The following is an 8,053-nucleotide window of genomic DNA, read 5'->3' as shown; positions in this document are numbered from 1 at the left end:
GAGTTTGGTGAGATCCACTTAACTGGAACATCATGATGTCTGCAGCAGAATTCTCCACCATCCTTCATTTGTGCGCTCTATGACTGTCACTATTCATCAGTCCTCAGTTTGATCTCTGCACAAATAAATATCCATTTATGTTACAGCATGGACAATAGAATTAGTGTGTGTGGTTGGTTGGGGAGTGTGACATCACAATCAGTCAGCGATCAGTGATGTGAGCAAAATAAAAAATACTGGAATGATGAAGTGACTGGATTTGTAAAATGACAGAAAACATTATTTTAATAATCAGTGAAGTCATTTATCAAGTAAAAATTATAACAATTCTCTTTGTGTGGTGGCAGCTTCTCAAATGTCAGGCTTTAATAAACAAACCTATTACATTTCCTTCTGTTATTTTATAACAAAAATACTTTCAAATGTTTTTAGGGTGCCTATAGCTTTTGTAGTGTGTGTGTGTGTGTGTGTGTGTGTGTGAGAGAGAGAGAAAGAGTTAGTGAAATGTTGCTTTTTATACTGTGAATCGTTAATATTGTTTCTGGGATGCTGATCCCACAAACACACACACACAAAAGTCAAATTGGCTTCTGTTAAACGTTTTGGCGATTTACCCTCAAAATACTTAAAAGGACATTTATCAATAAAGAAACTGTGTTACAGCTGTAAAACGCCTAAAAAAAAAAACAAAACATTTCAAGCATCCCCCAAAACACACACACACACACACACACACACACACACACACACACACACACACACACACACACACACACACACACACACACACACACACACACACACACACACACACACACACCTGAATTTTAACCTAATAGCTTTGCTGAATGTCATTTGAACAGAGTGAGTGAATATTAAAATAGGACTAAAACAACAACAAAAAAGACATGAATTATAGAAATATTCAATAATCAGCAAACTTACGGTTCCTGTTTCATCCAGTTAAACAGTAATCAGCTGAAAATAACTGTTTTTGATTAAATATTAATTTACTCAACACAATAACCTTTTATTGGGACGTAAAATAACTTAGCAAAATCTTGATTTCTGGACGTGCGAACAAAACCTACAACCACAACAGTTTTTTTTTTTTTCCCAGCGTGAAGCTCTGCACAGCGCACTGTTTTGAAACGTGTGTCGATTCAGAACTTCGCTCCAGCCATAGACATTGTAGACGCCTCATGACTTGCTGCAACTTCATCCAGCGTCGTCGCCATATTGGATGGGTCTCTTCACAAAAGGCTCGCACCAGAGTCAACCAGAGACGATGGAGAGTGAACAAATATGCCGTATTTTGTGCTGCTTACGGCTGCATCGTGTGGGATTAACTTTCACAAGTAAGATTGAACAATAGTTTTGGTTATTTTACCATTTGTAATATTATAATATAATGTAATATATAATATAATATATTATTATCACTTTACCGGGGCGTTGCTAGGCCGGTATCATAGATTTACGTCGACGGTATCTGGCTATAACCGCCCGCTGTGCGTAAACAAATGACGTTGCGCGCGCAGCTCAAGAACTGTCCGCAGAGGGAAAAAAACAACAACAAAAACTGTCCGCAGAGGAAAAGATTAAAAGGCGAGAAGTGTGTTTTGGTCCCAATATGGATATTCCGGATGATTTTCTCATGGATAGGTCGACAATGAACAGCAGCAGCCAGCTTGATGAGGACGCACTGCTGAATTTCAACAGCAGTGCGCGCGCCAGGCCGCAGAAGTTAAGTGAGCCAACTTTTTATGTACGCGTTACATGTTGTGTATCTCAGTAAAAAGTGATAATAATGCAAATAACATGCTTTTGTAGGGCGGTATGCATTTTCTGCGTCCCTCCGTTCACTGCCAGTCGCCCAAAATGACAGCTATTCTCCCTCGTCTAACTCTGGCGAATAGCTGTCATTTTGGGCAACTGGGCGTGAACGTTGTGCCTCTGAAAATGCATACCGCCCTACAAAAGCATGTTATTGTATTAATATATTATAATATAATATAATATATTATATTATATTATAATATAATCCCCTCAGAGAGCAGCAGAGCATGTGAGTTGGAAAAACACGTAAAGAGAACAAGTGGAGTGGAGATTGGTTCAGAAGATATGTTTTTAGTCTGGGAGCACATCACAGAAACCCGACACATCTCACTGAACACACACACACGGGGTCAGTGGGTGTGTCTCACTGAACACACACATGGTCAGTGGGCGTGTCTCACATGCAGGTTCAGTGGATTGGAATCTTTAAATTGTCCGTAGGTGTGCATGTGGAGAGTAGAATGGGAGGCAGAGCCTTCAGCTTTCAGGCTCCTCTCCTGTGGAACCAGCTCCCAATTCAGATCAGGGAGACAGACACCCTCTCTACTTTTAAGATTAGGCTTAAAACTTTCCTTTTTGCTAAAGCTTATAGTTAGGGCTGGATCAGGTGACCCTGAACCATCCCTTAGTTATGCTGCTATAGACGTAGACTGCTGGGGGGTTCCCATGATGCACTGTTTCTTTCTCTTTTTGCTCTGTATGCACCACTCTGCATTTAATCATTAGTGATTGATCTCTGCTCCCCTCCACAGCATGTCTTTTTCCTGGTTCTCTCCCTCAGCCCCAACCAGTCCCAGCAGAAGACTGCCCCTCCCTGAGCCTGGTTCTGCTGGAGGTTTCTTCCTGTTAAAAGGGAGTTTTTCCTTCCCACTGTAGCCAAGTGCTTGCTCACAGGGGGTCGTTTTGACCGTTGGGGTTTTACATAATTATTGTATGGCCTTGCCTTACAATATAAAGCGCCTTGGGGCAACTGTTTGTTGTGATTTGGCGCTATATAAAAAAAATTGAGAACCAGGAAAAAGACATGCTGTGGAGGGGAGCAGAGATCAATCACTAATTAAATGCAGAGTGGTGCATACAGAGCAAAAAGAGAAAGAAACACTCAGTGCATCATGGGAACCCCCCAGCAGTCTACGTCTATAGTAGCATAACTAAGGGATGGTTCAGGGTCACCTGATCCAGCCCTAACTATAAGCTTTAGCAAAAAGGAAAGTTTTAAGCCTAATCTTAAAAGTAGAGAGGGTGTCTGTCTCCCTGATCTGAATTGGGAGCTGGTTCCACAGGAGAGGAGCCTGAAAGCTGAAGGCTCTGCCTCCCATTCTACTCCTACAAACCCTAGGAACTACAAGTAAGCCTGCAGTCTGAGAGCGAAGCACTCTATTGGGGTGATATGGTACTATGAGGTCCCTAAGATAAGATGGGACCTGATTATTCAAAACCTTATAAGTAAGAAGAAGAATTTTAAATTCTATTCTAGAATTAACAGGAAGCCAATGAAGAGAGGCCAATATGGGTGAGATATGCTCTCTCCTTCTAGTCCCTGTCAGTACTCTAGCTGCAGCATTTTGAATTAACTGAAGGCTTTTAAGGGAACTTTTAGGACAACCTGATAATAATGAATTACAATAGTCCAGCCTAGAGGAAATAAATGCATGAATTAGTTTTTCAGCATCACTCTGAGACAAGACCTTTCTAATTTTAGAGATATTGCGCAAATGCAAAAAAAGCAGTCCTACATATTTGTTTAATATGCACATTGAATGACATATCCTGATCAAAAATGACTCCAAGATTTCTCACAGTATTACTAGAGGTCAGGGTAATGCCATCCAGAGTAAGGATCTGGTTAGACACCATGTTTCTAAGATTTGTGGGGCCAAGTACAATAACTTCAGTTTTATCTGAGTTTAAAAGCAAGAAATTAGAGGTCATCCATGTCTTTATGTCTGTAAGACAATCCTGCAGTTTAGCTAATTGGTGTGTGTCCTCTGGCTTCATGGATAGATAAAGCTGGGTATCATCTGCGTAACAATGAAAATTTAAGCAATGCCGTCTAATAATACTGCCTAAGGGAAACATGTATAAAGTGAATAAAATTGGTCCTAGCACAGAACCTTGTGGAACTCCATAATTAACCTTAGTCTGTGAAGAAGATTCCCCATTTACATGAACAAATTGTAATCTATTAGATAAATATGATTCAAACCACCGCAGCGCAGTGCCTTTAATACCTATGGCATGCTCTAATCTCTGTAATAAAATTTTATGGTCAACAGTATCAAAAGCAGCACTGAGGTCTAACAGAACAAGCACAGAGATGAGTCCACTGTCTGAGGCCATAAGAAGATCATTTGTAACCTTCACTAATGCTGTTTCTGTACTATGATGAATTCTAAAACCTGACTGAAACTCTTCAAATAGACCATTCCTCTGCAGATGATCAGTTAGCTGTTTTACAACTACCCTTTCAAGAATTTTTGAGAGAAAAGGAAGGTTGGAGATTGGCCTATAATTAGCTAAGATAGCTGGGTCAAGTGATGGCTTTTTAAGTAATGGTTTAATTACTGCCACCTTAAAAGCCTGTGGTACATAGCCAACTAATAAAGACAGATTGATCATATTTAAGATCGAAGCATTAATTAATGGTAGGGCTTCCTTGAGCAGCCTGGTAGGAATGGGGTCTAATAGACATGTTGATGGTTTGGAGGAAGTAACTAATGAAAATAACTCAGAACAATCGGAGAGAAAGAGTCTAACCAAATACCGGCATCAAAAAAGCAGAATAACTCCATAATAGTGTGAAACTACATTTACACTGCTGCTCTTTTTTTTCCCAAAATACCAATAAATCAAAATTGTGGAAACTTTCTTTGCTTCAGTACATGTGAAAAGGCTCCTGCAGTAGTTACTCCTGCACACAATGTAACAGTTAGCACTTAAGAAGCCCATTTAACTGTTTGAAGGAAAAAACCAGCATGATTACAGTTTTTTTTCCATGATGAGCCTGAGATATTGGTTTGCTAATCATCTCTTCTTAAATCAAGTGCAATCAGAGATTTCTCACGTCTACCAGTCCGGATCCGGATCACCTCCATAATTCAGTGAAGTTTTCCATGCCTTAATATCTATCTGTGGTGCAAATTTGGAGAGATTTTATGAATTAGTTTTGACATAATCCTTCCCCCCCATCAGGATATGAATCTTCAGTAAAAAAAAATCATAATGATGTACGAAAAATTGTGTGAGACAGGCTTTTCACAAACGGACAAACAAACAAACAAACGGGGGTGAAAACATAACCTCCTCAAACTTCATTGGTGGAGGTCATACTTGTAAATAGCTGGAGGTGATAAATGATATTTTTTTGTAATAGTATTAAATAAATTCATATGGCTAAGACCATATGCATGTAATTCTCTAAAATCAATGATTTCTAATAACTCTGCCACTGTCTTTGCCAAATCTCACTTGTGTGATATTGACTCTAGCTACTCAGGTGGACTCTTTGGTGGGGTTGCTGTTATATGTAACAAAAATGTACACAGTGATCGACTCATTGTAGTTGGTTTTGGTGCTTTGTTTCATGTAATTGTCTGTGTATATATGCTGGTTTATGACTGGTCCAATAGTTGTAATAAATCTCAGTATGTTGAGGTTATAGATGAACTTCAAGTCATTGCAGATAAGTACTCAGCTCAGGTACCTGTCAAAATCATGGGAGACTTTAATGTTCAGCTCCCGACGTCAATTAAACTTCACAAATACTGGTATAGAAAAGGTGGTTTCAGTGTTCACAGTGTATTGTAATCTGATTTTCTGGTGTCCAACAATATGTTAGCATTTCACGTATTATTGAAGCAAAAAGAGTCTTATACTTTCTTATGTGTTACTTGTGGTGTCTGCACATGCAAGGGCGTAGGTTTGGTCTCAGCTTTGGTAGGGACAATACCACCCCCCCCGCCCCCCTGCCCACCACCACCACCCCTAACCCACTCATACCATTAGACGCACAAGTACAGCATAATACATAACATATGACGACATAATGCTGAATAATTTAACACTTTATTTACATTATTAAGTGTGTAGGCAGACAAACAAATAGCTTAAATAACAAAATTGCACCCAAAATCACAAATCTATTCTATAGGCCTACACCTGAGAGAACAAGACAACAAAAAAAATACTTGTGGAGCTAACAAAAAAAAAAAGTTTTTGCAACCAAGATGTATAATCTATTCTCTTCATCAATAATGCAGTTGTAGGTATCTGGCAACCTAATTTGCCAACAAAAAAAAGGGCTTTACAATTATATATAGGGTGTATTACGGTAAACGTAAGCCTGTGATGTCATAACGCAGAGGAAAAACATGGAAGTTTCACACTGATTCTCATTACCGTAAGTTCTCATGTAAGCCCTCACGCTGAAAAATTTCAACACTGACAGCAAGCCAAGAACCCGTGCTTTCCAACAGTATGCTATATGTTGCATATATTACGGTAAAGTGCGTTCGGTGACTTTTGAAACGAGGGAAAAGTATGAAAAAGAGCGCAAAAGTGACAGAAAAGTACAGACAGCAAACATAAATGTAGTAATTTTTGAGGAAAAGGCAGGGTGTTAGTGTCATTTGTGAAGGTGTGTGTGCGTGTTTGTGTGGGTGTGCAGTTTATTTTAAGTGTGGCGCACAGCATTGTTCGCAAGCCCCTCCCCCGCCCTTCTTGTTTTTCTGCACCGGAGCAGTGTTGCCAGATATGAAATATGAAACTATCATACCAAAACCTCAAAATTATCGTATTTTGGGAGAAATTATCGTACACAAACAAAACGCATACAACGTAGCTATTTTAGCTTTTTTTTTTTTAATTTACAAAGAATTTTATGTCACATTTTTAAACAGTAATTATAGTAATGGGGAAACTATGGCACAAAAAGAACGCAAATGCACAAGCAAATGCACTACCAGACTAGAAAGATTTTTTTTTTCTGTGAAGGGACACAAACGTGTTAATTACCAGACTAGAAAGAGTCAAATTCAACCTCAAGGTCGCTGTCGTCATCCGATGCCATGGCCACTTGTGCAGATTTTGTTGAACACAGAAAAAAATGTTGACACCTCCATAAGGAACTTTAACTTTTTTTTAATTCTTCTTGTATTTCTCTTTGCTCTTGTGTTGGTTGGGGAATCTTCCTGTCACGGTAAAGATTGGATGGGAACTCATTACTTTGTATGGAGAGGGGGCGGGCTTTCAAATGACTGTCCCGGTCGCCCAAAGCCAGCATTTGATGCCGCCTGAGTGCAACACCTGCAAAATGATTCTTGGGTGTCAGAGAGAGATGCGTGTTTGGGCAACCAACTGAAATTATCGTACATATTGGATTTTTTCCCATTATTGATCGTACATTTATTGATCGTACATCGTACAGAGGGCAAAACTATCGTACAAATATGATAATTATCGTACATCTGGCAACACTGCACCGGAGCCACCCATCCTCTGCGCTCCGGGACCTCCCACTTTACAAATGAAGCACTGCCTGCCACGAGATGCGCTTTGTTTACGTCCATGTGAGAAGAACGTGAGCTAATGAAATTGCAACATGGGTAACCCTGTCACTCTGGCACGTCGAAAACACAAAACGTGACGACTAAAATTATAGTATCGAGTTCGCAAAAAAATAGTGAATGATTTTGTTATAGAAAAAAAATTCTAAATATTGGTAGGGACTATTTTGCCATCCCAAAATATTGGTTGTGACTTGTCCCTATGGTCCATATGCAAACCTACGCCCCTGTGCACATGGATAAATCACGTGCTGCTCCAAAGCTGATGTCAATAATGTTAAAACTTGTCTCATCACTGAGCCGGAGGTTTTTTAAATGTTAGTGATCATTTACCTTTAGACATTGACTTGATTGTTCTAATAAATTCTTTTACACCAATTATTGATTTTAATGTTCATGTCCAGCCTGACTGGAGTAACCATGAAAACAATGCAAGTTATTGTAATATATTAGCACAAAAATGAATTGTTTAGATGTATTATCATTTGCTCAGCATCATGTTATTGGTACTGTAAATGATGGGCTTTCTACTATTGTTAATGCCATACATAGAACCTCTAAGGAGGCTGGGTGTGTTCCTAAAATGGTTTTTGAACCTAAACCACACTGGTGTCTTGCACTCAATAAAATTACGGATAAAAAGTGTTTTG

The sequence above is a fragment of the Thalassophryne amazonica genome, chromosome 1, assembly GCF_902500255.1.
Source record: "Thalassophryne amazonica chromosome 1, fThaAma1.1, whole genome shotgun sequence".
NCBI classification, from domain to species: domain Eukaryota; kingdom Metazoa; phylum Chordata; class Actinopteri; order Batrachoidiformes; family Batrachoididae; genus Thalassophryne; species Thalassophryne amazonica.
Note: the sequence above shows the minus strand (reverse complement) of the source record.